Source organism: Notothenia rossii (assembly GCF_949606895.1).
Source record: "Notothenia rossii genome assembly, chromosome: 3".
In the NCBI taxonomy this organism is placed as follows: Eukaryota; Metazoa; Chordata; class Actinopteri; order Perciformes; family Nototheniidae; genus Notothenia; species Notothenia rossii.
In genome coordinates this window covers 59,461,845-59,488,403 of record NC_136901.1, presented here as the reverse complement: position 1 = coordinate 59,488,403, position 26,559 = coordinate 59,461,845, and the positions used below count along the sequence as shown (strand labels likewise).

The 26,559-nt window shown below is 39.6% G+C and overlaps 2 protein-coding genes and 1 long non-coding RNA gene across 3 annotated transcripts in view; 2 read left to right on the top strand and 1 right to left on the bottom strand.

The window, feature by feature from the left end:
• LOC307034087 (chromodomain-helicase-DNA-binding protein 8-like) overlaps positions 1–26,559 on the top strand; it is an 83,567-nt gene that overhangs the window by 50,813 nt on the left and 6,195 nt on the right. The gene's annotated exons all lie outside the window — the stretch shown is intronic.
• Positions 17,507–19,631, bottom strand: LOC307034417. The gene is made up of 3 exons (XR_013806885.1): positions 19,478–19,631; positions 18,551–18,672; positions 17,507–18,347 (listed from the first exon to the last, which is right to left on the bottom strand). It is a non-coding gene; the product is annotated as an uncharacterized lncRNA (long non-coding RNA).
• The window catches only part of LOC307032987 (general transcription factor II-I repeat domain-containing protein 2-like), a gene marked incomplete at its 3' end in the record, with an annotated part of 97,884 nt that continues 93,184 nt past the window's right edge, over positions 21,860–26,559 (top strand). Inside the window, exon 1 of the mRNA XM_079671256.1 lies at positions 21,860–22,428. The remainder of the gene's footprint in view (positions 22,429–26,559) is intronic.

The following is a 26,559-nucleotide window of genomic DNA, read 5'->3' as shown; positions in this document are numbered from 1 at the left end:
CGTTCGCCACAGATAGGTGATCTGCTGCAAGCTATACAGAGAATCGTAAAAACAATAAAAAAGGCAACCGGAGAGCAGCGGCAGCTAGTCGCGCCAGCGTAAACTACCGGAAGTGGTGATCATTAGAGAGTGGAGTGCATTAGTCACTGGGGGGATCCAATCAAGCAAAAGCAGCCATGTCAGTTTCTTATTGGAGTTATATTGGGCTCACACAGGGAAGAGATACAAACTGAGAAACATCTGCACATTGTTCATCATAACACTGCAAATTCCCCTCGCAATATGTTGAGAGCAGAGCAGCCTTATTCCCTCCTGCTCACTCAGATAATTGTCTCCCATTTCCACCTGCAGTTGCTATGGTTACGTAAATGTACTTTTATGAGAAGAGAAATGAGACGATGAATCTGGTGATTTAATGACTTTTTCCTCTATACAGCTGTTATTTATTTGCTCTTAAGAATGTATTTACCCACCAGACACCATGTTAATTGGTTTCTACATATAATTGTGCTTTGGTGTGTAATGGTAAAATATGTATGACTGTTGTCAAAACTTTTTTTATTTTCTTGTATAAACAATAATAAATAGGGACATAGTAATAGTGTAATGTGCAAGGTTCCACAGTCGGGTTATGAGTGCAGATATGATGTTCACAAAGATGGTGGTACTGTAGCGCTGAACAATTGGGCATAAAAGGGACTTCCAGGCATGCATGAGTTTAAAATCTATTCCTTTACTTTGGTGGTTCAATCTGAAACACACAAGCAGAGGCTGCACACACTCGGCACGATCTCTAAGTCATGTCCTTACCCTATAATCTATTCACATTCTCAAACTTCATTCAACTTAACATTCTAGAAGTCTGATTACATTAATCCGCCAAACACATGAACTGAAACTATTCTGCACACACACACAACTCACTATTTAGCTAAAGCGGCTAACAACCCAGGTATTAGTCCAGTTAAAGAACAACTTCCAGGTTAAAGACACCTGTGAATAAATGTGCAAGAAAATTATAATTACACTAGATTTTCAACAAAAAAAACAGAAATATACACTACAGTGACATCTGGCGTCGTTTTTGTAAGAAATGTGTGTAACGGTGTAACGTATTAATAAAAATGGATCCCAATTCTAGTTTCGACACAGAAGAAGTTGAACATGAATATTCAAATGCATATGACGGACCACAACCTTATAATTATGAGCCTGCAAGAGACCAGGAGCAGCCAAGGATTAGAAGAAATAATGGCCATCGGAGAGAAATTGAGCTGTGGTGTGTGGAGAACCAGTGGAGAACTGGGCAGCTATCTTGGTGAGTGACCGGCGTTAGCTACAGAATGTTAGCTAACGTCACATCACAACATTGTGAAGTTAGCTATCATATATCAGGCTATAACTAAAGTAGCATTGATAATATAGTAACGTTACTGGCAGGACTGTTGATACTGATCCATAACAGAAGCTAATGCGCAAGTATCAGCCGTATCTCGCGTTACCTAATGCAACTCCACACTACGGTGCTGTGTACCGGAGGAGAGACGCGAGATACGGCTAATACTTGACGATCTGGCGGAGAAAGGTTGTGGAGCCTCCGTTGATATGCCGTTGTAAATGGCTTGATGGAAAGCAGGTGTGTAGTCGGGGAGGGTGCACAGCTGATTGCAGCAGGTGATTGGAGGTTGAGCCGGGAGCCAGGAGTGACAGCCACCACGCACACACAAACAACACAGACAGCGGGAAACAAACAAACACAAAGGAGATGGCTGGAGCAGTACAGCCACCACAGCGTTAACTAATGCAACTCCACACTACTTCTTACGGTGCCGTGTACCGGAGGGGAGAGAGAGAGAGCAGCGAAGGGGGGGGGGCGGGGAGAGAGATGTAATACGGTTTCCTGATAAAGCTATGGAGAGTATGTGCTGCAGGGAGGTGGATGCACAACGCACCGAGGAACGAACGCTAGCTCCGGTCCTTTTTACTGTGGACTCGATGTCCTGACAGGCTGGTATTTGTGCAACCTGCACAAACACAATACTGCACCATGATTACAAATGGTGAAATACAATGTAAAACTACCGAAAAATACCAGCTCACTAAAACACAACCGCTCAACTCAACGCAACTACTAACTATACCCGCGGTCAGAGAGCGGAGATGTTTACCCTTTGTGATGTAATATGACGCGTTTGACGTATGACCTTAAAAAAAGAGCTCAAAATTGCTCCTTTCCCTCTGAATTCCTGCCCTTATGTCTCTTAAAACATATCAAATCCTACATTCACTTTTTTAATTGTAATTTTCAAACAAGTTTAAGCATAAATGTAGAAAAAAGAAAACCCTGCAGGATACTCTTTAAGCTAGCAGGTGAAGCAACAGACATCACATGCTGCACATCTCACTTATAAAAACTACAATTAACACAATATGAGTATATTATCTGCTTTACCGCTAGTTTGTTACAATCACACATATGCAATGTGAACTGATAAAACTGAAACGTTGACTTTAATTAAATGTATCATGTCTACACATTCCACAAAACTGTATAAGGTTAGTTGAAAGCAATACCATAAAGTTGGCCCTCTGTGCCTGTTTCAGCTCCTCAGTATGACATTTAGCATTGCACATGAAGATATCAGAAAATTACAAGTTAATAAAATCAATGAAATACAACAACATCTACAGTGCTTTTGCAATCCAGTACAGTTTAATGTCCACTACCAGGCTTTATATTAGTCATACCTTAGTTTAACGTGTGGTGTTCATCAGTCTGGGGGGGGGTCCCGGTCAGCCCGCTGCCGCTCAGAGCAGAGGGGAGTCAGCAGTCAGTGGTTAGGTTGTGTTCAATGTATGCCTTTGTAAACGGAAGTGCAAGCCCTCTGTGCTCACTTCTGAGAGTGAAAGGTGCGCGATGATTCATTTATTTATTCTAAATATAGAATAACCAAGATGCTCCGTATAAACAAACGATGTAGACAGCAGAGCCTCGAACACATTTATAGACCACAGTTTGTTACATTGTTTCATTTTTCAGAAGGTTCGGTTTGCGTTCACATGGGCAAAACTCAAACGGACTATAGAGAACCGCAGTGACGCGTCCAAAAACCCGGAAGTAAGTTAGCATTTTTAGCACTTCCGGTTCCTTCGTCAAAAAGCAAAGCATTTTTTCCATAGGGTTTTGGAAAATAGCTCGAAATAAGGTCTGTGGTTGACACAAATTTAAGAGATAAATCACGTTTTGTTCTACGACATTAAATACATCAGCAGTGACCCCACTGGTGATTTTTGAAGAGTTTACGTGTCTGAAAAACGATAGTTGTTACCGAGTGGCTGAATAGGCCTACAGAAATTGTCGAGGCCGTTGTACGTCATTACGCCGAACACGTAAACACTCCCGCTAAGTTTGTTTTCCCCTGAGTTCTGCTTGAAAGCAAGTACATGCCTATCTTTAGTATCTGTATATATACAGATGTAGCGATTCATTTCAGACAGTTTGAAACGCGAGGGCCGTGATTGGTACGTGATCTGCCCTCGCTCAAGGGAAAACCTCCAGCTTGACTTGAGACCGCCCCCGTGATAGATAAATGTATTTATAATGAAGCCAGCTGCAATGGATCATTGATCCACCAGGGGGTGCAGTGGGGTTTCACACTGGAGCTCATGTGAAATAAAGTCAGATACAGTACGCTGAATGTACAGCGGAACTTTGTTAAGATCCATATGTCACGGATATCATACTACTGTGCTAAATAAGAGACATGTAATCATTTACAAAACATCACCATGTTGTTATTTAACAAAATAATTTTGTTATTCGAAAAAAACGAACGGGAGGAAATGCAGCCCGGCTCTCGATTTTTAATCCTAATTTAATCATCATCTTCACCACGATCATTTATGTTTATGTTCGCCGAATTGACATGAAATCACTGACACATATGAATATACTGTATTCAACTTCATTAAAACGTTATTAACGTGCCTAAACTCAGTAATTCACCAAAAATATGTATATTTTAATGGAGCTTCGTCGGTCGATCAGGATCCCAAAGTGTAGCGGAGGGATCCTCATCTGGATGAAGGGTGTTATTTTCCCCATAAAGAACAAGTCGCTGCAAATTATCCCGCTTATTACATGGCCACATTCTCAACAAAGTAACGACATGACTCCCAATATTAATTTAAATGCTTTTATGGATTTAGAAAATGTTTTTATTGATTTAAAAAATAGTTGTATTGATTTAAATTCACATGCATCCGCTAAGAAAAATTGTCCGTTGTTACCGTTTTTTTAACAGTCTGAATGAAACGGCAGCTCTCAGCTGTGTATTTACACAACTAATGGCCCATCAACCACAGCTCTCTCCCCCCCTCCCCCCCTGATCTTTCTTCTCCAGCAGCTAGATTAACAGTAGGTTACTCTGAGTGACCATAGACTGTATGTGACAAGCTTACAGTTAGTGACGTAACAACACCATAAAAGCTGGTGGGCTGAAAGCAATACGGGAGGTAAAAATAACTAGAATAATTGTGATTTATTTATTGTGGCTTTTATGTTTTTAGGTATAAAATGTTATGTAATTCAGGCTTATAGTTCACCCTTCTCTAAAAGCCTTCAACAATGATAATATTCATTGTAATTTAATAAATCCTTCCAACACTAATTGTAAAAAATAGCCTACTGTAAGTTAAGAAATCATTTCAATATGTACATCTTCTGATGTAACAACAATAACATTATAAATAGTAACATAGCTGAACATGGTATTGCACATTTAGCTTTGAGTGTTACTGACCTGAGATGTTTTTATTACATGAATTAAGGTGACTGAGGCTTTTTAACATACAGGGGTGCAAACTCATCAGGTATGAAAAAGGTGACAAGGATCCGAGCCCCCGGCTCCCCCACCCCACGGAATGACAGAGGATTTTAGCAGTCAGAACAACTAAAGCAGCAGTGTTAATAATAACATAAACACCAAAGAGTCAAATCTAATAGAAATATATAAAAGCATTTATTTTAAATTGTGTAGCAGTCAGTTTATAATTTTGGCAGCACTGTTGAGCATTTTGAAAATGTATTTTCATGCCTCTGTGCAAGGCTTAAGTCTTTCTATCTTTATAGCCACATGGTGTACAGTAACTAAGTTCATAAACTCAACAAGTACTATACTTGGGCACAATTTTGAGATACTTGTACTTTATTTAAGTATTTCAATGTTTTGCTACTTTGTTCTTTACTCCACTACAGTTCAGAGTATGCTGTACTTTTCCTCCACTCCATGTATGTAATACCTTTAGTTACTTTACAGATGTGGATGAATGATGTGAAATATAATCAAGTGTTGATTCCGACTTTAGTTCCACCTGGAGTAAATCCACAAGCTACCCTGAAGTATACAAAGTCATTCAAACTAGCTGCACCTTTACCAGCTTTGAGAACACTTTCATGAAAAATCATTATAAAACATATCATATCTATTATTCTGAAATGGACCAATCTGCACAATGACTACTTTTACTGTCGCTACTTTCACTATATTTTGATGATAATACTTTTCTACTTTTACTTGAGGAACATTTTGAATGCAGGACTTTTACTGTAACAGATTATTCCTACACTCTGGGACTATTACTTTCACTCAAGTTCAAGATCTGAGTACTTCTACTTTTACTCAAGTACAAGACCTGAGTCCTTCTACTTTTACTCAAGTACAAGATCTGAGTACTTCTACTTTTACTCAAGTACAAGATCTGTGTGCTTCTACTTTTACTCAAGTACAAGATCTCAGTACTTCTACTTTTACTCAAGTACAATATATATATATACTTATACCACCTCTGTTTATAGCCTATGAAAAAAACTATTAGAAATAGAAGGCTAAAGCTAAGGTTAGCAGATAGTGACAATGTATGCTAGCTAGCTAGCTCAACCATTCCTTAAATAATATTGCCACAGAAAAACTTTTCAGTTCACATCACGCTCTGCCGCTCCGACAGGGAGCTCTGCTCTGAACACCTGAACGGCCCGTTCTAACAGCTGTTCACCAGTGGTCCAGTCTGTGCCACAGTGACTCCGGACGCACAGTTAATATTAACGAACGCACCCGTAGGTAATGTAGCTGCTGAAGCTAGACCATCATCTCGGAGCAGCAGAGCCTTATTATACATCCATGAGCAGAGCCGACAGGCAGGAAGACTCGAGCACACAGCTCGTACTTCATTATAATATATAAAAAAAGAACCCCATGCGTGTCATGATGGCACATAACAGCTCACGGCCGCAGATTACCCCGGGTCCCAGACCCCCCCATACCCCAAAAATATTTGTATTGCAGATCTACATGAATCACACAAACGACTTATTTTGGGTTCAAAACGGCGAATTTCGCCGAAAGGTGACAAGTTTGCATCACTGAACATAGACAGAGCACAACTGAAACATAACATCCGAGATGTAACAACATAATACACTTTTCGGGGATGCTTGGGATGTGAGTGAGGGACACGGCTTAGAACGGGCGTGTTGCCTGGCAGGACAGGAGAGTGTGTGCACCAGTCTGCCTTGATCTATGAATTCATGTCCTTGACACTCACTGCTGCCCACAGCTGTTTTATAGAAGGAAATTCCTTCACTTCATGAAAGTGTTTTAACCACACACACCTCTACACACACATGACGGGTGTTATTTTCCCCATAAGGAACAAGTCGCTGCAAATTATCTCGCTTATTACACGGCCACATTCTCAACAAAGTAACGACATGACTCCCAATATTAATTGAAATGCTTTTATGGATTTAGAAAATGTTTTTATTGATTTAAAAAATAGTTGTATGTATTGATTTAAAAAATAGTTGTATGTATCGATTTAAATTGACATGCATCCGCTAAGAAAAATAGTCCGTTGTTACAGTTTTTTAAACAGTCTGAATGAAACGGCAGCTCTCAGCTGTGTATTTACACAACTAATGGCCCATCAACCACAGTTCTCTGCCCCCCTCCCACCTTAATCTTTCTTCTCCAGCAGCTAAATTAACGCTAGGTTACTCTGAGTGACAAGCTTACAGTTAGACACAACACTGTCATTGCAAGTGACCCTCAGTTAGTTGACTTTTATGTTCAACTGCTAAATTCGTTACTGATAAAAAAGGGCTTCTACTGTACCTAATTACCTTAACACTAGAACCGCCAGAGGTTTTTGTATATGCCTACCTAAACCCGTCAAATCCCACTATTAGAATGCAATTTTTAACAACATAGGGTGCTACATAACACACTTTCAGGAAAAGTCACGGACTGGGAGACTTTAATATTTTATTGATAAAAAGTTACATTGCACACACACAACACACATCACACAAATTGACCCGATTGGCGGTTCTAGTGTTAAATAAACTCACTAATTAATGAAACCAGTTCAATACGCATTATTCTTATTTTTATCATTCTTTATGAGCGCAGAAATAGTCTTAAAATCAGATCTGTTTTTTAAATGAAATCTGACGGCAGGCAGTTAGCTCTGATCACCTATGATAAATGCGCCCAGACTGTGGCACAGACTGGACCGCTGGTGAACAGCTGTTAGAACGGGCTGTTCAGGTGTTCAGAGCAGAGCTCCCTGTCGGAGCGGCAGAGCGTGATGTGAACTGAAAAGTTTTTCTGTGGCAATATTATTTAAGGAATCGTTGAGCTAGCTAGCTAGCATACATTGTCACTATCTGCTAACCTTAGCTTTAGCCTTCTATTTCTAATAGTTTTTTTCATAGGCTATAAACAGAGGTGGTATCAGTATATATATTGTACTTGAGTAAAAGTAGAAGTACTCAGATCTTGTACTTGAGTAAAAGTAATAGTCCCAGAGTGTAGGAATACTCTGTTACAGTAAAAGTCCTGCATTCAAAATGTTCCTCAAGTAAAAGTAGAAAAGTATTATCATCAAAATATAGTGAAAGTAGCGACAGTAAAAGTAGTCATTGTGCAGATTGGCCCATTTCAGAATAATAGATATGATATGTTTTATAATGATTGATCATGAAAGTGTTCTCAAAGCTGCTAAAGGTGCAGCTAGTTTGAATGACTTTGTATACTTCAGGGTAGCTTGTGGATTTACTCCAGGTGGAACTAAAGTCTGATTTAACACTTGATTATATTTCACTTAATTAATCCAGATCTGTGAAGTAACTAAAGGTATTAAATACATGTAGTGGAGTCAAAGTACACCATGTACCTCTGAACTGTAGTGGAGTAGAAGAACAAAGTAGCAAAACATTGAAATACTTAAATAAAGTACAAGTATCTCAAAATTGTGCCCAAGTATAGTACTTGTTGAGTTTATGAACTTAGTTACTTTACACCATGTGGCTATAAAGATAAAAAGACTTAAGCCTTGCACAGAGGCCTGAAAATACATTTTCAAAATGCTCAACAGTGCTGCCAAAATTATAAACTGACTGCTCCACAATTTGAAATAAATGCTTTTATATATTTCTATTATGTGACTCTTTGGCGTTTCTGTTATTATTAACACTGCTGCTTTAGTTGTTCTGACTGCTAAAATCCTCTGTCATTCCGTGGGGTTGGGGAGCCGGGGGGTCGGATCCTTGTCACCTTTTTGATACCTGATGAGTTTGCATCCCTGTATGTTGAAAAGCCTCAGTCACCTTAATTAATGTAATAAAAACATCTCAGGTCAGTAACACTCAAAGCTAAATGTGCAATACCATGTTCAGCTATGTTACTATGTATAATGTTATTGTTGTTACATCAGAAGATGTACATATTGAAATGATTTCTTAACTTACAGTAGGCTATTTTTTACAATGTGTGTTGGAAGGATTTATTAAATTACAATGAATATTGTCATTGTTGAAGGCTTTTAGAGAAGGGTGAACTATAAGCCTGAATTACATAACATTTTATACTTAAAAACATAAAAGCCACAATAAATAAATCACAATTATTGTAGTTATTTTTACCTCCCGTATTGCTTTCAGCCCACCAGCTTTTATGGTGTTGTTACGTCAGTAACTGTAAGCTTGTCACATACAGTCTATGGTCACTCAGAGTAACCTACTGTTAATTTAGCTGCTGGAGAAGAAAGATCAGGGGGGGAGGGGGGGAGAGAGCTGTGGTTGATGGGCCATTAGTTGTGTAAATACACAGCTGAGAGCTGCCGTTTCATTCGGACTGTTTAAAAAACTGTAAAAACGGACTATTTTTCTTAGCGGATGCATGTCCATTTAAATCAATACATACAACTATTTTTTAAATCAATAAAAACATTTTCTAAATCCATAAAAGCATTTCAATTAATATTGGGAGTCATGTCGTTACTTTGTTGAGAATGTGGCCATGTAATAAGCGGGATAATTTGCAGCGACTTGTTCCTTATGGGGAAAATAACACCCTTCATCCAGATGAGGATCCCTCCGCTACACTTTGGGATCCTGATCGACCGACGAAACTCCATTAAAATATACATATTTTTGGTGAATTACTGAGTTTAGGCACGTTAATAACGTTTTAATTAAGTTGAATACAGTATATTCATATGTGTCAGTGATTTCATGTCAATTCGGCGAACATAAACATAAATGATCGTGGTGAAGATGATGATTAAATTAGGATTAAAAATCGAGAGCCGGGCTGCATTTCCTCCCGTTCGTTTTTTTCGAATAACAAAATTATTTTGTTAAATAACAACATGTTGATGTTTTGTAAATGATTACATGTCTCTTATTTAGCACAGAGTATGATATCCGTGACATATGGATCTTAACAAAGTTCCGCTGACTTTATTTCACATGAGCTCCAGTGTGGAACCCCACTGCACCTCCTGGTGGATCAATTATCCATTGCAGCTGGCTTCATTATAAATACATTTATCTATCACGGGGGCGGTCTCAAGACAAGCTGGAGGTTTTCCCTTGAGCGAGGGCAGATCACGTACCAATCACGGCCCTCGCGTTTCAAACTGTCCGAAATGAATCGCTCCATCTGTATGTCTTAATGCTCTTATATGTGACGGGGTGACTTCCATGAAACCAATATTTTATATCTTCCCAACAGACGAGCTGACAGGAAACCTAACACTCTAACAACCACAATATTGCAACATCCTCCACTGAATGCATACGTTTAGCTGCCTTTGCCTTCTTCCACTGACAGGGGGTGTCAGTGCAGCTGAAATTGTGGATGGCAAAGATGGCTCATGCAGCCGCATGACTGCATTTCCATTCTCCACATGGGCATTCACATTTTGTGGAGAGAATTCCCTGTTCTCCTGTAGATACCTGTGGTGGTGGGATTGTTTTATTATTTAAAATATATTTACATTTGTAATGCCTTCCCAATTATCCCTTTAATTGTTTATAGCCTACTGTATGTTTATTTCATGGATATTTCTGTGTTTTCTGGTGTGTAATATTTGTAATCTTGGGGCCTCTTCTCTTTAACGTCTACATGCTACCACTGGCTCAGATAATGAAGAACAACAAAATAAGTTACCATAGCTATGCGGATGACACACAAATGTACGTAACCATTTCACCAGGAGACTTTGCTCCAATTCAAACACTGAGTAAGTGCATTGAACAAATCAATGACTGGATGTGTCAGAACTTTCTCCAATTAAACAAAGATAAAACTGAGGTAATGGTTTTTGGAGCCAAGGCAGGACGTTTAAAAGTTAGCGCTGAGCTTCAGTCTGCAATGTTCAAAACAACAGATAAAGCCAGAGATCTAGGTGTAGTCATGGACTCTGACCTGACTTTCAACAGTCACATTAAAACAGTTACTAAATCAGCTTACTATCACCTAAAGAACATATCTAGGATTAAAAGACTAATCTCACAGCAGGATTTGGAAAAACTTGTCCATGCTTTTATCTTCAGTAGACTGGACTACTGTAATGGTGTCTTCACAGGTCTCACTAAAAAATCTATTAGAAAGCTTCAGCTGATTCAGAACGCCGCTGCTCGAGTCCTCACTGACACTAAGAAATCACATCACTCCTGTTCTGAAATCTTTACACTGGCTTCCTGTGTGTCAAAGAATAGATTTCAAAATACTGCTGCTGGTTTATAAAGCACTGAATGGTTTAGGCCCAAAATACATTTCTGACCTCCTGCTAAATTATGAACCATCCAGATCTCTCAGGTCCTTAGGGACTGGTCAGCTTTCTGTCCCAAGAGTCAGAACTAAACATGGAGAAGCAGCGTTCAGTTATTATGCTCCAAATATCTGGAACAAACTCCCAGAAACCTGCAGGTCCGCTGCAACTCTTACTACTTTTAAATCCAGGCTGAGGACTTTTCTTTTTGTCGCTGCTTTTAATTGAACTATTCATATCTTAGACTGCACTGTAACTTTTATCCATGTATTTTTTCTTTTAATGTTTCTTTTATTAGCTTTTCTTTTTAATGACTGATTTTAAATGCCATTTTTTTTAATGTCTTTCATTTTTTGTAAAGCACTTTGAATTGCCTTGTGTTGAAAAGTGCTATATAAATAAACTTGCCTTGCCTAATAAAGATTTCATGTGACACATAAAATGGATTTGTTGATGGGAATTCATGTGAATAAATTAACTCTAGGTTAACGGTACTCTTGCTATCACTACTCACCGACACTATAAACCTTGTCCCTCATGCTAGCCCTGACAATACCGGTAAGCACACCTTCATCTAGGCTGCACTGTTACGTGTCCTGACTTGTAGTGGTTCTCTCCTATCTACACTCTTCTTGTCATCTTTGTAAAACGATATCAGACTGGTAATTGACACAGCCATGACTTCTAGTTAAATTCAGTGTGGCTAAAATGAAAAGCTTTGTTAAAATATGCAAGTACGCAAAAGTCAAAGTCAGCTTTATTGTCAAAAATTCTACATGTGTTATACATCCAGAAATATCGAAATATCGTTTCCCACAGTGTGACATGTATACATAAAACAAAAGAAAAAGGGCCTAGATAAACGTGGTATATATTAAACAAAACAAAAAGGGCCTAGATAACCGGGGTTTACAGTTTAAAATGTTAATATATTTAAAGTGTTCAAAGTGCAGTTTCAGTGCAAGTCAGTTGAAACGATCTTAAGTTGGCGTGACGTTGAAGTCGTGCGACCCTGCTGCTGTACTGGCTTGTAGTTCGTCTATAGCATAACGTTAGCATTTTGCTTCTGGCGACTAGATTTATGATTTAAAAATTATAAAAGTAGGCTTGACATGTGGAGATTATCCGGCTGAACAAAACGTGATCCCTCTCTTTAATGTTTGTCAACCACAGACCTTATTTCGAGCTATTTTCCAAAATTCTATGGAGAAATTGAATTGGTTTTTCATGAAGGAACCGGAAGAAGTTTACTTCCGGGTTTTATGACGCGTCACTGCGGTTCTCTATAAACTTTGAACACAAGTCATGTGCACGGAAATGCTGTTCAACCATTGGTCAGACATTAAGGGGGTAAAAACGTAAATCCCGGGAATTTATTAGGTTATTCTCATGCTGCTGTTAATCTGGAGATCAACAGACACTAGCGGCCCGCGCATATGATTATATAATCAGACTACGTCCGTTAAAAAACATTATGACACATATAATGAGAGACGTTCTGCAGTAAGGAGGGGCGTTTCACCGACGACAGGTGTTCTTAATATTATGTAGTTGACGACACTGTTCAACACTTAATTCTGATTCACTCTTAGCTAAACAACCGCGGATGTCTTGAAAGACTCTTTTGCTAAAGATTTTGAAGATATCCGCGTTCTTGTGACGCCTAAATACTACGCTTCCTATGTTTTGGTGCGGACTGCGTTCACACCAGCAATGAACCGCTCCAGAGTTCGCAAGCAAGCACTCCGAGACCACCTATTTTAGCGTACCAGAGTCCGGTTGTTTAGTTCACTTAAGAGGTCTCGGATTGTGTTCACACCGACCCAAATGAACCGCACCAAGCGGCTAAACACACCAGGGTTCGGTTCAACCGGACTATACAAGGCAGGTGTGAACGCACCTTTATTGCAATCAACATCATCATATCATATTTGATGTGATTAATTGTGGAAACATTGACTGATTATTATAGGCTATATCATGATCATAGAGATGGTCAGGTCATAACAATATAATCCTAAGGCGTCTTTTAAAGGAGTGATCTTTTGTCCTTATATGCAGTGTGAGACAGCTGAAGGAGACACGCCACCTGTTACTGATTTATACTTTTTATATGCTCTCTATGAAAGCTCTTACAATGCACTATTCTACAGAACTGTGTGAGCATTAAAGCAAGATGGGTTGGAAGTGAGTGATACACAATGAAACCCTTAAACAGTGTTCTATCATTTGTGTTAAAAGTTCATTTAAGCCCTGTCATTAATTCACCAGAACTTACTATGGTATGATCTTGCTTGAAGTGAATATATCTGCACTTTCCTTGTTGTTTGGAGTTTGAATCTCTATGGTTTCTGCACTTGTTGTAACCAAGTCTCTTTGATAAAAGCGTCAGCCAAATGAAATGTCATTTCATATTGTGGGCTAATATTCAGCTAATGAGTTGGAGGCAATAGTAAGGTTCATGAATGACCCAGTGTATAACAAACACAAAATTGTCGAGAAGAAACAAAGAAGTGAAATTACTTCTCACACTAGTACATTAAATCATGTAATTACAACGATAAAACAATAATAGCTTTATTCGTCACAGAGAGCCCCTGAGTCAACTGGACATTTATCTCAACTGAAAAATAAATAATTTCCAAAACTAGTAATACAGATCCGACCATATGCCTTCCCATTGTAGAACGGAATAAATGTTTATTCATATCACTGTGTTTGTTGGGCAAAGATCACAATCACACCTCCCTACCTCATTATAGAACTAGCAGGAAAAAACAAAACATTGGGAACTAGATAAGGGCCATTGCTGCCACAATTAAAAACATAGACAAAAACAAATACAAACCAAAAGAAGAATTTGCCTGTAAGAAAAAGACATGCCATTTAGTGTGCTGTTGTTAAATGGATATGTGTGCGTTCATCGAGCAGTAATGATGTTTCTCTGCAGCTGTGGGGGGGTCACTTTAAATTAATCAGCCATCCTCACTACCTCACTCCTGTTGCTTACTCAACCTGAGTCACTGTGTGTGTGTGTGTGTGTGTGTGTGTGTGTGTGTGTGTGTGTGTGTGTGTGTGTGTGTGTGTGTGTGTGTGTGTGTGTGTGTGTGTGTGTGTGTGTGTGTGTGTGTGTGTGTGTGTGTGTGTGTGTGTGTGTGTGTGTGTGTGTGTGTGTGTGTGTCGGTTAGCCTGCCTATCTGACAGTAGGAGCCTGAGGCCAATCAGCCTCCTTGCCTACACAGAAACAAACCTCAGAACGCCACCCATTCATCCATGTATGCTCAGAAGAGGCTAACAATACACACGCACACACACACACACACACACACACACACACACACACACACACACACACACACACACACACACACACACACACACACACACACACACACACACACACACACACACACCCACACACACACGTCACATTCATTTGGGCCATGAGTAACTCTGGGGGCAGACCTTTCTTACCTGAGGGGGTCTGCTGTTGTCTGTTAATGGGGATGACCCGAGAACATCAAGGTCCACCACACACACTCACACACACATTTACACATTTGCCCCATTACTCACAGTTTGCCAGAGGAATCAGCCCCCCCCCCACTGAGTTGACTCACAGCCCCAGTATATCGAACTCATACATACAGACTCACACACCTTCATCAACTACCTCTAAGAGTTGAACTTTGACCTTGCCCTCAGGCATTCCTTGACAATGAATACCTCTCTCTCTGCGCTGCAACAGTCTTTCTAGCTTAGTTAGGTTCCTAACTGAATTAAATGAGCCGTAAGTAGTAGATGGGGCTGGTGGGACTCTCTAGGGCAGGGGCCGGCAACCCTAGCACGCGGTACCGTAACCAGTGGCACAATAGGAATAAGTGGAATAAGTGTGCAAAATATTTAAATTGTATTTTCGGATCCTGAACGAGACCGCCGCCAGAGCGCGTCTCCCCGTTACCTGCAGAAGGAAGCCATGCACGCAACGCAGCACAGAAGGAAACAAAACATTTAAGAAATCTAGACCGCAACAGAATTAAATTAGCGACTGCCTGTTTTTCCTGGCCAAGGACAGGTTCCTTGAACACAACACGAGCGTAACGTGTCATCACGTGGTGTAGTGCTGCCGGAACAAGCTCCAGCACTTTAAACATTGCAGAACAAATAAGGAGCCGTAGACATGCCGCAGTTTTTGCTGTGTCTTTAGTTGTAAGCCCAGTGGCGATCTGTTCTTCTGTCATACTCAGGGGTTAAGTTGGGATTTGATATGTGGGGGGGCTCTGTGTGGAGGTGCGAGAGGGGGGCGGAGGCTGAGGATCTCATTATTTGACCTTAAGGGATACACTGTGGTCCTAAAGCAACTGCTCCATTATCTGTATCAAATGCACACATTGATGCCACCAAATGTCACAATAAAAATAGAAAGTACTACAAATAAACTGGAATTCATTTACATCTTAAATTATTAATATATATAAAAAAGGTTTACAAATATCCAACCTTCAAATTGCTTTTTTAAATCAACACTTCTCTGCACACTTGCTAAAGAACATTTGTGTGGAAATCTCAATTCATTTGTAGGGCTGCACTGGCAGCTCTGGGAGGGGAAAACATTTTTTTTGACTGTTTGCGCTCTTCCTAATTTTCGGCCTTGATGTAACAACATTCATAATTAAGTAAATGTAACACCCTTTTCACCCCAGTTACACATATCATTTGCCCTGTACGATGGGCGCTGTAAGTCATGAAAGTGGGGGGTGTTGGCTTATAAGGCGTCCGCAGCTCACAGCTAAAGTGGGTTTGGGAGCGAGCGAGAAAGATACATGCAATTTATGTCAACAAATATATCCAAGGCACTCCTTTATAATTATTGGGATAAACAGGTTTGAAATCATTTCAATGTATACGATAGGACAGTAAACCCAAAATAGCGTTTAAAACTTGAGAGTTAAAAAAATATGCATAAATAAATGTTAACTAGGTAAAATAAGATATAAATGAACAACAAAAATAAAATAAGTTACATTTATTTGTTATTGGTTATGTTCACATATTTGGTTATTAAAATGTAAACCGATCTTTTTCATATGGGTGTTTAGAGTTGTACCCCCTAGATCTAGTCTCTAGTAATGTGTGCTTAAAGTGCACCAGATTGAAGCATTTTACTTTACATTTTCAAACATTTCTTCCGGGAGGGTATACCCCTGGACCCCCCTAGAGGATGTGACGTCCACACCCCAATTAAAACATGTTCATACAATACTGAATACTAGGGCTGTCAGTCGATTGAAATATTTAATCGCGATTAATCGCATGATTGTCCATAGACAAATATGCTTTATGCAAATGTTTATCATTTGAACAATGACAAATATTCTCATGAATATTAAACACAACAACCTCTGAACATTACAAATATTTGCCTCAATTCAACCTGGAACCTCTCTCATACAATAATACAATACAAAGTGTGTGTGTGTGTGTGTGTGTGTGTGTGTGTGTGTGTGTGTGTGTGTGTGTGTGTGTGTGTGTGTGTGTGTGTGTGTGTGTGTGTGTGTGTGTGTGTGTGTGTGTGTGTGTGTGTGTGTGTGTGTGTGTGTGTGTGTGTGTGTGTGTGTGTGTGTGTGTGTGTGGCACGAGTGTATTTTCTGTAAGAGAGAGAGAGAGAGAGAGAGTATCGAAAGCCAAAGGTGCCATAATACGCCCGTATGTTCGTCCGTAAGTTGGTGCGAAACTACGGACGAACATACGGGGAGGCCCGTAAGTTGGTGCGAAAAAACAGGCGAACATACGGGCGTATTTTCGCGCGGTTTTTCATATGATAATGAGCCCCTCCTTCTGATTTCCATAGCCAATGAGTTCAAAGTTTCTGTAACGAATCAGTGAAGAGTAAAGCCAGACCAAAGCAATCTGTAGAGGAAAAGTTCCTGACATTGTGAGGCTGTGAATTGTACATTATCCCAGATTGTACAACCAGATCCCTCTGGAGTGTGAAGTGAAGGGTATTTTCTCAATTTTTAGATGTCTCCTTAAATCACCTTTTTAAATGTACTTCTTATAAAATGGCATGGTGTTACATATCAAAATGTTCAGTCTCTGGTCTTGCTAGAAATGCCAAGTCACTCACCTTAGAGCACTGTGTTATGAGATACTTAGCTTAAAAATCAAAAAAAATGTTGGTGTACCAACTTTTTTGGTTCACAAAAGTAGTGAAATATATGAATTACCCTATAGGCCTATATAAATGTGTTATTCATGTCTAAAATGAAAATGTGTACATTTGAATTTCGAGTAAAATACTCTACTTTCACCACAGAAAAGTTACATCAGGACTGATTCATGACTTCATATTCCATATTGAGGTTCATGTGATGTGTACAAATACAAATTGAGCATTACAACCAACTATTTATGTGAACATAAGAAACTGTAAAATCTCAATATTTACAATACAGGGTTCATACACTTTTTCACCAATGATTTTCCATGACCTTTACCTCATTTTCCATGACCAAAAAAAAAGACTATTTTATGTGGCTAGCATGCCTTGCCCATATTCGAAATATTGAATATGTTACAACACAGTTTGCATTTAGCACGTCTTGGGTCAATGTCTTTTGATAACCACAATTGGTATTTATCCTTTAGAAGCCATACATTTTTGAAACTGCACTTCCCTGGCATCTTGGCAGCTTTATATGAAATAGTAGCTCCTGTAGACTAGAGGGCGTGATTGTAAACATCCCTCACCAGTGAAATACTCAATTGTACGTTTCATTATACGATACAGTATTTATTATCATTATAGTATTACTATTTTGGCGATTAGATAACATAAATTATATTTGATGCAACTTTAGTTATGTTTCCATGACTTTTCCTAAACTTTGGGAAAAATATTGCATTCCATGACTTTTCCAGGTTTTTAATGACCGTACGAACCTTGACAATATCAAAACTTCCTCAACCAACTATTCATTATAAATGTAAAGACAGGGGGAGCAGTGTCATGGTCTTTGTCTGTCTTCCGAGACAGTGGCTCTGGTTGCTGTGTAGGTGCGGGTGATGGTGCACGGGCTGCTGGTGGCTGTGTCGGAGGGAGGGAGGTGTGCTAGGCGAGACTTCTTTGCTGGCTGGGTTGATCGTGATGGCTGTGGTGAAGGCCCTTGAGCCACGGTAGATCTTGACCTGGGGGCAGGCACAGATGGAGGTTCTTGCTGCCCAGGCAGCTGTGAAATCGGAAAGAAATATAGGACAATAATTACTACTAAATTCATTAAAATAAAGTTCAAGTGGAAAGTTTCTCAAGCACAAATAACAATGCACAACTCAAAATAAAATGGGGAGGTGGGACAGGAGTCTCTCTCTCTTACAACCTATTTAACTATGTTACACCCACACAATGAAAGTACACTATTACTGTAATATTTACATTGACCTATCTTCAAATGGATCCTTGTTGTGGTTGCTGTATTCTCCAGGTTCTGATGCTCCATCTCCACTGCTGCTAGTGTTACAAGTCTGCTGTGCAGGGCTGGTAATCAGATAATAAGCCTGTTGATCAGGATAAAAGAATGAAGCAGAGGAAAAGTTGCTGTCGTTTGTGTGGTTGTCCTAGCCAGGATTTATTAAACACATTAATAAATTCACTTACAAATTATATCCGTTTTCTCTATTTATCTAATCATTCTCTGGTTTGACGCCACATGTATCTCTGCGTTTTGTTGTGTGGTCGAATTAATATGACTTCCTTCTTGCCAACCAGGTTTATTATCTGTGCAAACAGAATATAATGACAGCAGGAAATGGCTTCACCAGCTTTCTACCTCAATACTTCTCCTCAGTGAGGCCTGAAGCTAACTGAGAATGTACATTCTACATACATTTAGCGAATCAAAATAACTGTATGTCTGACATATTTCGTTTTCTAATCAAAAATGGACATAAATCCACATGCCATATTATGACTTTCATGAAGGATTAAAGCCTTTTTCATTTACAGTATAATACAGTGATAACAGATAACACACACAACCCGACTGTACTCACTTTAACATGGCTGTTGTACAGGCACAATATTAGCATAGCATTCGTGCTTTAGCATTTAAATAATATGAACAATTATGACCTCAGACCAGCATTTCACATATTTATACAAACAGAATAAACTTCAAATGTAAGCCAGACTAGTGCACGGGACTCACACATAGTGGTTTGAGCCCTACATTAGCGGACGCCATTAGCCACACGCTAGTGGCGTAGCTCACAGAATGACATTAAACTACACATAAAACAGTTTCAAAGACACTTCTTAGATCGAAATATGACATAATCTGTGTACACAGTACACACTACTAACCTGTTGAACAGGAGAAAGTAATGAAGCAGAGGGAAAGTTGCTGCCATGTGTCTGTCGTCGTCTTCTTCTTCGTCGTCGTCGTCGTTGTCTTCGTCTTCTTCTTCTTCTTCTCTCGGCCCATGCCGTTTCTCTAACGCTAAACCGGAAGTGAGGCTAAGAACAGCGAACTTCAAGATAACAATACCATTAAAACTCCTAGTGGTGACTTTATGAACTGCAAACATTCCTCATTCCACCACTGCACCACTTTCCTCCTACCCTCTGTTGTTCTTTTTGGTATAGTTTTATTTGCTGCTTCTTTAATGTGCATTGTGATTTGATTTGAGCACTCCTCTATACTTCCTTCTAATGCTAACAATTGTGCTGACTCCTTACGGCAAAGTCTACATTTCTCCCAGTCTGCTTTACCAAAGCACCACCTGGAAAATATACTCACTTCCTATTTGTGTTGATGATAGTGAAAACTGGGTAACGATCACTTCCTATGGTACAGTCACTTTTTACATACCATTCACACGATTTAGCTAAACTATCCGTCACAAGTGTGAGGTCCAAGCATGATTGTGTCCCCCTATTCACGTCTATTCTTGTTTTTTGTCCATCATTAAGGCAAAAACAATGATCTTTCCTCTTTCTTCTACAACATCCCCATTACTGTCTGTTTGACTGCTTCCCCATAGGCTGTTGTGAGCATTAAAGTCACCACACCATACTTCCCTTCTGTGAGCCGTCCCTGCTATTGTCTGTCAAGTTTCAATGTGAAGATTGATTGATTGATTGATTGATTGAAAAGAAGAACCGGTTCCGACCCAAAAGAGCACTAGCACGGAGCTAGAACGGGAACCGCGTTGGTGTGAAAGGGGCACTGTGTTCTTTGTTCCGTTTTAGAAAGGAAGTGTGAATACACAGATTCTGATTCTGAAGAAAACAGATATAATTTGTAAGTGAATCCGAGCTGGTCAGATAATAAGCCTGTTGAACAGGAGAAAAGAATGAAGCAGAGGGAAAGTTGCTGCCGTTTGTGTGGTTGTCCTAGCCAGAATTTGTTAAACACATTGATAAATTAATAAGTGTGATTTTCATTCATGGGGGTATTGATGGGTATAGCCGCCTGGTCGTCTTCCTCCGGGCCTCAGACAACAACAGGAGCACTACCGTGATGATGAGCTTCATGGACGCGGTGGCCAAGTATGGTGTGCCCTCGAGGGTCCGAACCCACCATGGGGGCGAAAACAACGCTGTCTGCCTAATGATGAACATCTTCAGAGGCTCTCACAGAGGCAGTGCTCTCAGTGGAAGAAGCACTCACAACCAGAGAATAGAACGGCTCTGGGGTGACCTGGTGAGGTGTGAGCAACGTCTATTATGACCTCTTCAACAAGTGAAGGCACAATAGACATAGACAATGAAATGCACATGTGGGCCCTGCATTATATCTATCTCCCACGCATAAACCATGACCTACAGGGTTTTTTGGACCAGTGGAACAATCATAGGTTGAGGACCGAAAGACACCAGAGTCCCATACAACTTTTTGTCCAAGGTTGCCTGGAACGGCAGGGCCAGACCACTTCTGCTGTGCAGAGCCTCTTTGGTGGAGGACAAGGAGATGCTCAGGAGGAGCCAGAAAGAGAGGGTGGAGCTGATGCAGGGGATGTTGCATTGGACTGGCCAGAGAGGGTCACCGTACCTCGAAACCAGCACCTGCTAAGCGATGAGGACATGGAGTAACTCACCGCACAGTTTGATCCTCTTGCTGGTCGTAGAGGAGATCTTGGACTGGACGTCATCCAAAATATACTGTCATTCATGGCAACATTGAATGTTGTCTGATTTTGTCACGGACATGACACATATTTCACAGCGGCTCCCCTGCAGGCTGTTCTTTGCCCTTTAAACTCATACAAATTGCCTTTTTTTAAACTACTACTTTGCACATTTTTCTAGTGTGCAGTGTATATATGTGTGTACCTATGTTTTTATGTTGCAGTATTCAAGTGAATTTTCCTTAAATAAATTACTTAGTTTAAACAATGGTCTCTCTGATTGATGTTGTGACAGTTACTAGCCCGCTTGTGGCCTGCACTTTGCCACGGTGACTGGGCTTTATATAGTCATCCATTGGGATGTGTTTTCGACAAATAACAGTCCAGACCTCATGGGGGAATTCAATAATAGCCACAAAATGTTTTTTTAAAGAAAACATAATGTGTTGACATTGATATATTACAAAACATATCCCTGAGTTTAACATTGTTCATTAGTGCCACTGTACATAAGCACATACTGTAGGAAAGCAAATTAAAAAAGCTATAGATGAATGCATATATGCATTGCTGCCTGAGAACATGCACAGCTTGAAATGCTATTAATATCTGCATGAAGTTTAAAAAATGCTCTTGTTTCTTTTACTAATTACAATGCTTTTCAACATGTATCTATCCATTTTCATTCAGTCTTCATACGCGATGCTGTTTCTTGGTGAGCTTGACAGTAATTCTTGACTCCAATGAGGTGAAGAGGCTAAAATTAAGTTTATAATGTAATCTCTGGATGATCTCAGACATATAGGATATGTTCTTGTGAGTACCTGGCCATAATGTAATAAAATATTCCGACTGACTAATTTTGATACCACTTTTACCTACTGATAATCTAAAACCTAGCAACGGATAATGTAAAATTCTCGTGAAAATGCATAATTGGGAATTGATCACGTTTTCAGGTTCGTTTATTTATATTTTTTAAACTGATAAAGTTATACATTCGGTGTTCTAAGACCTGGGATGTATGTCATACATGTGTGCCATGGCATTCAGCTAAACTGAAAATATCTCCATCACAGCTACACACTGTGTTGTGTGTCCACTTGCACTTCATCCCCTCGTCACCCTGTTAGTATATAAGTCCTGGTTTTCTGTCCTGTTCTTGTCGGTTCCTTGTTTGTCTATGTCATGAAGTTCTGTTTTTTTCCGTGTTGATTGTTGTTATTTGAGTTCCTGTTCTGCCTGTTAAATATACATTTTTGTTAAGTTTTCTGCTGTCTCCGCATTTGGGTCCAACCACTCCTTGCTCCACATGACAATGATTGATTTGTACTATATATCGAATTGCTATTTTTGCCATTATTGTATTGTAATTGGTGCTTTTGCAGGGAATTATTATTATTACTTTAAATCTCATAGATATTAACATTATTATACATATGGCTGAAATAATCATCATCATTCATTGTTTTGTGATATTATGTCCCTCTTGTTTTCATATATATATATAGGCCTATATATATATATATATATATATATATATATATATCTTTATATATGTGTCCCCTCTTCCTTCACAAGCACTATATATCAATATATATATATATATATATCTATTCTGAAGCATGCAATGAAATACGGTAGAAGCAGAAAATGCTGCAGTGTTTGTGATGAACCTTTGACATTTCTGAATAAGTCTCAGAACCATTTTGTGGTACACTCTAAAAAGTGTACTTGATAGTAGTTGAAGTAACTTAATACATTTAATACATCTGATTCAGATTTATGCTTTAGAGATTCCAATGTACTTTTGTGGGTTGTATGTGATTTTTTTGTTCGTTGATTTGACTTGCTATTTTGTTATCAGTGAAAGCAAATCAATCAAGTTTCTCTCATCTAACGTGCGTGTGACGTCATGACGTCAACGTCTTAGCCAGATCTTTCCACCGTCACATGTGCCGCCTTTTTCTTTTGAGACGTGACTTCGACATACGGTAAGTGTGATTCAGACAAGTTATATTTCTTATATAAAAATAATGTACAATGTCAGATATAACATGTTCCACCTAAATTGTTTAACCAAACCAAACCAAGCTATGATGCACTGGCTCCACTGTTAGCTAAACCGCTAGATTTAGCTCAAACATGACGATAGTTGGTTGCTTTCGGGTAGAAGCCTACTCTCTTGGTTTAATATTGTCACTGAAATGTGTTAAAGTTATTCCTATTGTGTACTGGCGTAGCTGCTTATTACCAAATTAGCACAAACTAATGCGCAAACTGGGTCATGTTAAGGCTAGTACTATCATTATTAGTACATAGCTTGTCACCAAACAGCACACCTGCACACATTTTTTGTGTACTATTTCGGCGTGTGTGTGTGAACGGTTTAATGTAGGGTCACCGCCGCTGCGTCGAGTGTAATTATAAAGACGATACGGCATCACCGAGCAGTGAGGGGGCATGTTGCGCTGGTGAAAGCCCGGTGATGCATCCGGCTGACAAACATAGAACTTAACCTCGCTGTGTGGGAGATGTAGTAATAATTTGTTGTGCCGGTCGCCTCGATGGTGGGACTCCCTTCTTGTTTATGCTGGAAGTGATTGATGCGGCGTTGATAAAGCCTCACATTTATAGTAGCTCGGTGGTTAAAGCGTTATCCAGCTCTGTGTTGCTGTGCTAATGTGCTAATAAGAAGCCAAGTTGTAGTGTAATTTGCTGTTGCTGATAAGACCATTACTACGTTCGGGGTGATAATACGTGACTGTGAAAGCTTAACAACGAATAGAAATGTCCCCCCTAATACAGTATATAAATGTATATTTCTTTTTCTTCTCATGATTTCTCATGCCTGACCGGTGGTGGTTTCTTCAGGCTTTGACACATCGTATAGAGAGCCGCAGTGACGCGTCCTTAAACCCGGAAGTAAACTTCTTCCGGTTCCTTCGTCTAAAACGCAATGCAATTTCTCCATAGGATTTTGGAAAATAGCTCGAAATAAGGTCTGTGGTTGACACATATTTAAGAGATGGATCACGTTTTGTTCAGCCGGATAATATCCACATGTCAACCCTACTTTTATAATTTTTGAATAATAAATCTAGTCGGCAGAAGCAAAATGCTAACGTTATGCTATAAACGAACTACAAGCCAGTGCAGCAGCAGGGTCGCACGACTTCAACGTCACGCCAACTTAAGATCGTTTCAACTGACTTGCACTGAAACTGCACTTTGAAAACTTTAAATATATTAACATTTTAAACTGTATACCCCGGTTATCTAGGCCCGTTTTGTTTAATGTATACCACATTTATCTAGGCCCTTTTTGTTTCATGTATACATGTCACACTGTGGGAAACGATATTTCGATATTTCTGGATGTATAACACATGTAGAATTTTTGACAATAAAGCTGAATTTGACTTTCGCGTGCTTGCATATTTTAACAAAGCTTTTCATTTTAGCCACACTGAATTTAACTAGAAGTCATGGCTGTGTCAATTACCAGTCTGATATCGTTTTACAAAGATGACAAGAAGAGTGTAGATAGAGGAGAGAACCACGACAAGTCAGGACACGTTACAGTGCAGCCTAGATGAAGGTGTGCTTACCGGTGTTGTCAGGGCTAGCATGAGGGACAAGGTTTATAGTATCGGTGAGTAGTGATAGCAAGAGTACCGTTAACCTTTTAAGACCGAGTTAATTTATTCACATTAATTCCCATCAACAAATCAATTTTATGTGTCACATGAAATCTTTATTAGGCAAGGCAAGTTTATTTATATAGCACTTTTCAACACAAGGCAATTCAAAGTGCTTTACAAAAAATGAAAGACATTAAGAAAATGGCATTTAAAATCAGTAATTAAAAAGAAAAGCTAATAAAAGAAACATTAAAAGAAAAAATACATGGATAAAAGTTACAGTGCAGTCTAAGATATGAATAGTTCAATTAAAAGCAGCGACAAAAAGAAAAGTCTTCAGCCTGGATTTAAAAGTAGTAAGTTGCAGCGGACCTGCAGGTTTCTGGGAGTTTGTTCCAGATATTTGGAGCATAATAACTGAACGCTGCTTTACCATGTTTAGTTCTGACTCTGGGGACAGAAAGCTGACCAGTTCCTGAAGACCTGAGAGATATGGATGGTTCATCATTTAGCAGGAGGTCAGAAATGCATTTTGGTCCTAAACCATTCAGTGCTTTATAAACAGCAGCAGTATTTTGAAATCTATTCTTTGACACACAGGAAGCCAGTGTAAAGACTTCAGAACAGGATTGATGTGATCCACTTTCTTAGTGTTAGTGAGGACTCGAACAGCGGTGTTCTGAATCAGCTGCAGCTTTCTAATCGATTTTTTAGTGAGACCTGTGAAGACACCATTGCAGTAGTCCAGTCTACTGAAGATAAAAGCATGGACACGTTTTTCCAAATCCTGCTGTGACTTTAGTCTTTTAATCCTAGATATGTTCTTTAGGTGATAGTAAGCTGATTTAGTAACTGTTTTAATGTGACTGTTGAAACCAATAACTAATTGAACCCGCTGACAAGAGAGCCTACCTCCGAAGATCGTGACTGGCTGAAGGACAGACTCAGGGGCAGGTTCTCAGGAATTTCTTGGCTTCTCTCTCCAGAGCCAGAAGAGGAACACTACAGCTTGAAAACAGTTACTGTTCCTGAAATTATCAAATCTGTTGGGCATCAGGGACCTGAGGCAATTGTGGCAAGCATGGCATTGTCTGAAGAGCAACAGAGGGCAATTCAGGTGGCTACCACTGGTCAGCGAACCAACCCAAACTGGCATTTGTTCAGGAAAGGAAGGTTGACTGCCAGCAACTTTGGAGCTGTCCTGAGGTCAAAGCGTGTGACTGCTTCCTTTATTGCCAGGGTGCTAAGGCAACAACAGGCCCTTGATGGTGTTTTGTCTGTACAGTGGGGGACTATGAATGAATGTGAGGGCGTCAGGGCATTCACCACTGCAACTCAGATGCAGGTCCATGAGTCAGATTTGTGGCTCTCCCAATCAGGAATGTTGGGGGCATCTCCAGATGGTCTGGTAGGGTCTTCCGCTGTGCTTGAGGTAAAGTGTCCCTACGGAGCAAGGGAAATGACAATTAGTGAAGCATTGCAAATCAAGGGCTTCTTTGTCAGTAAGGAAGGAGAAACATTCAGCCTGCGTGAGGAACATCCTTACTGGCACCAAGTGCAAGGTCAGCTTCACCTCACTGCAAGGAAGAAGAAATAAAAAAATTGTGAATTGTTTTTAATTTACATTTACTCGCCTTTGCAATGTTGTGGTTGTTAGAGTGTTAGGTTTCCT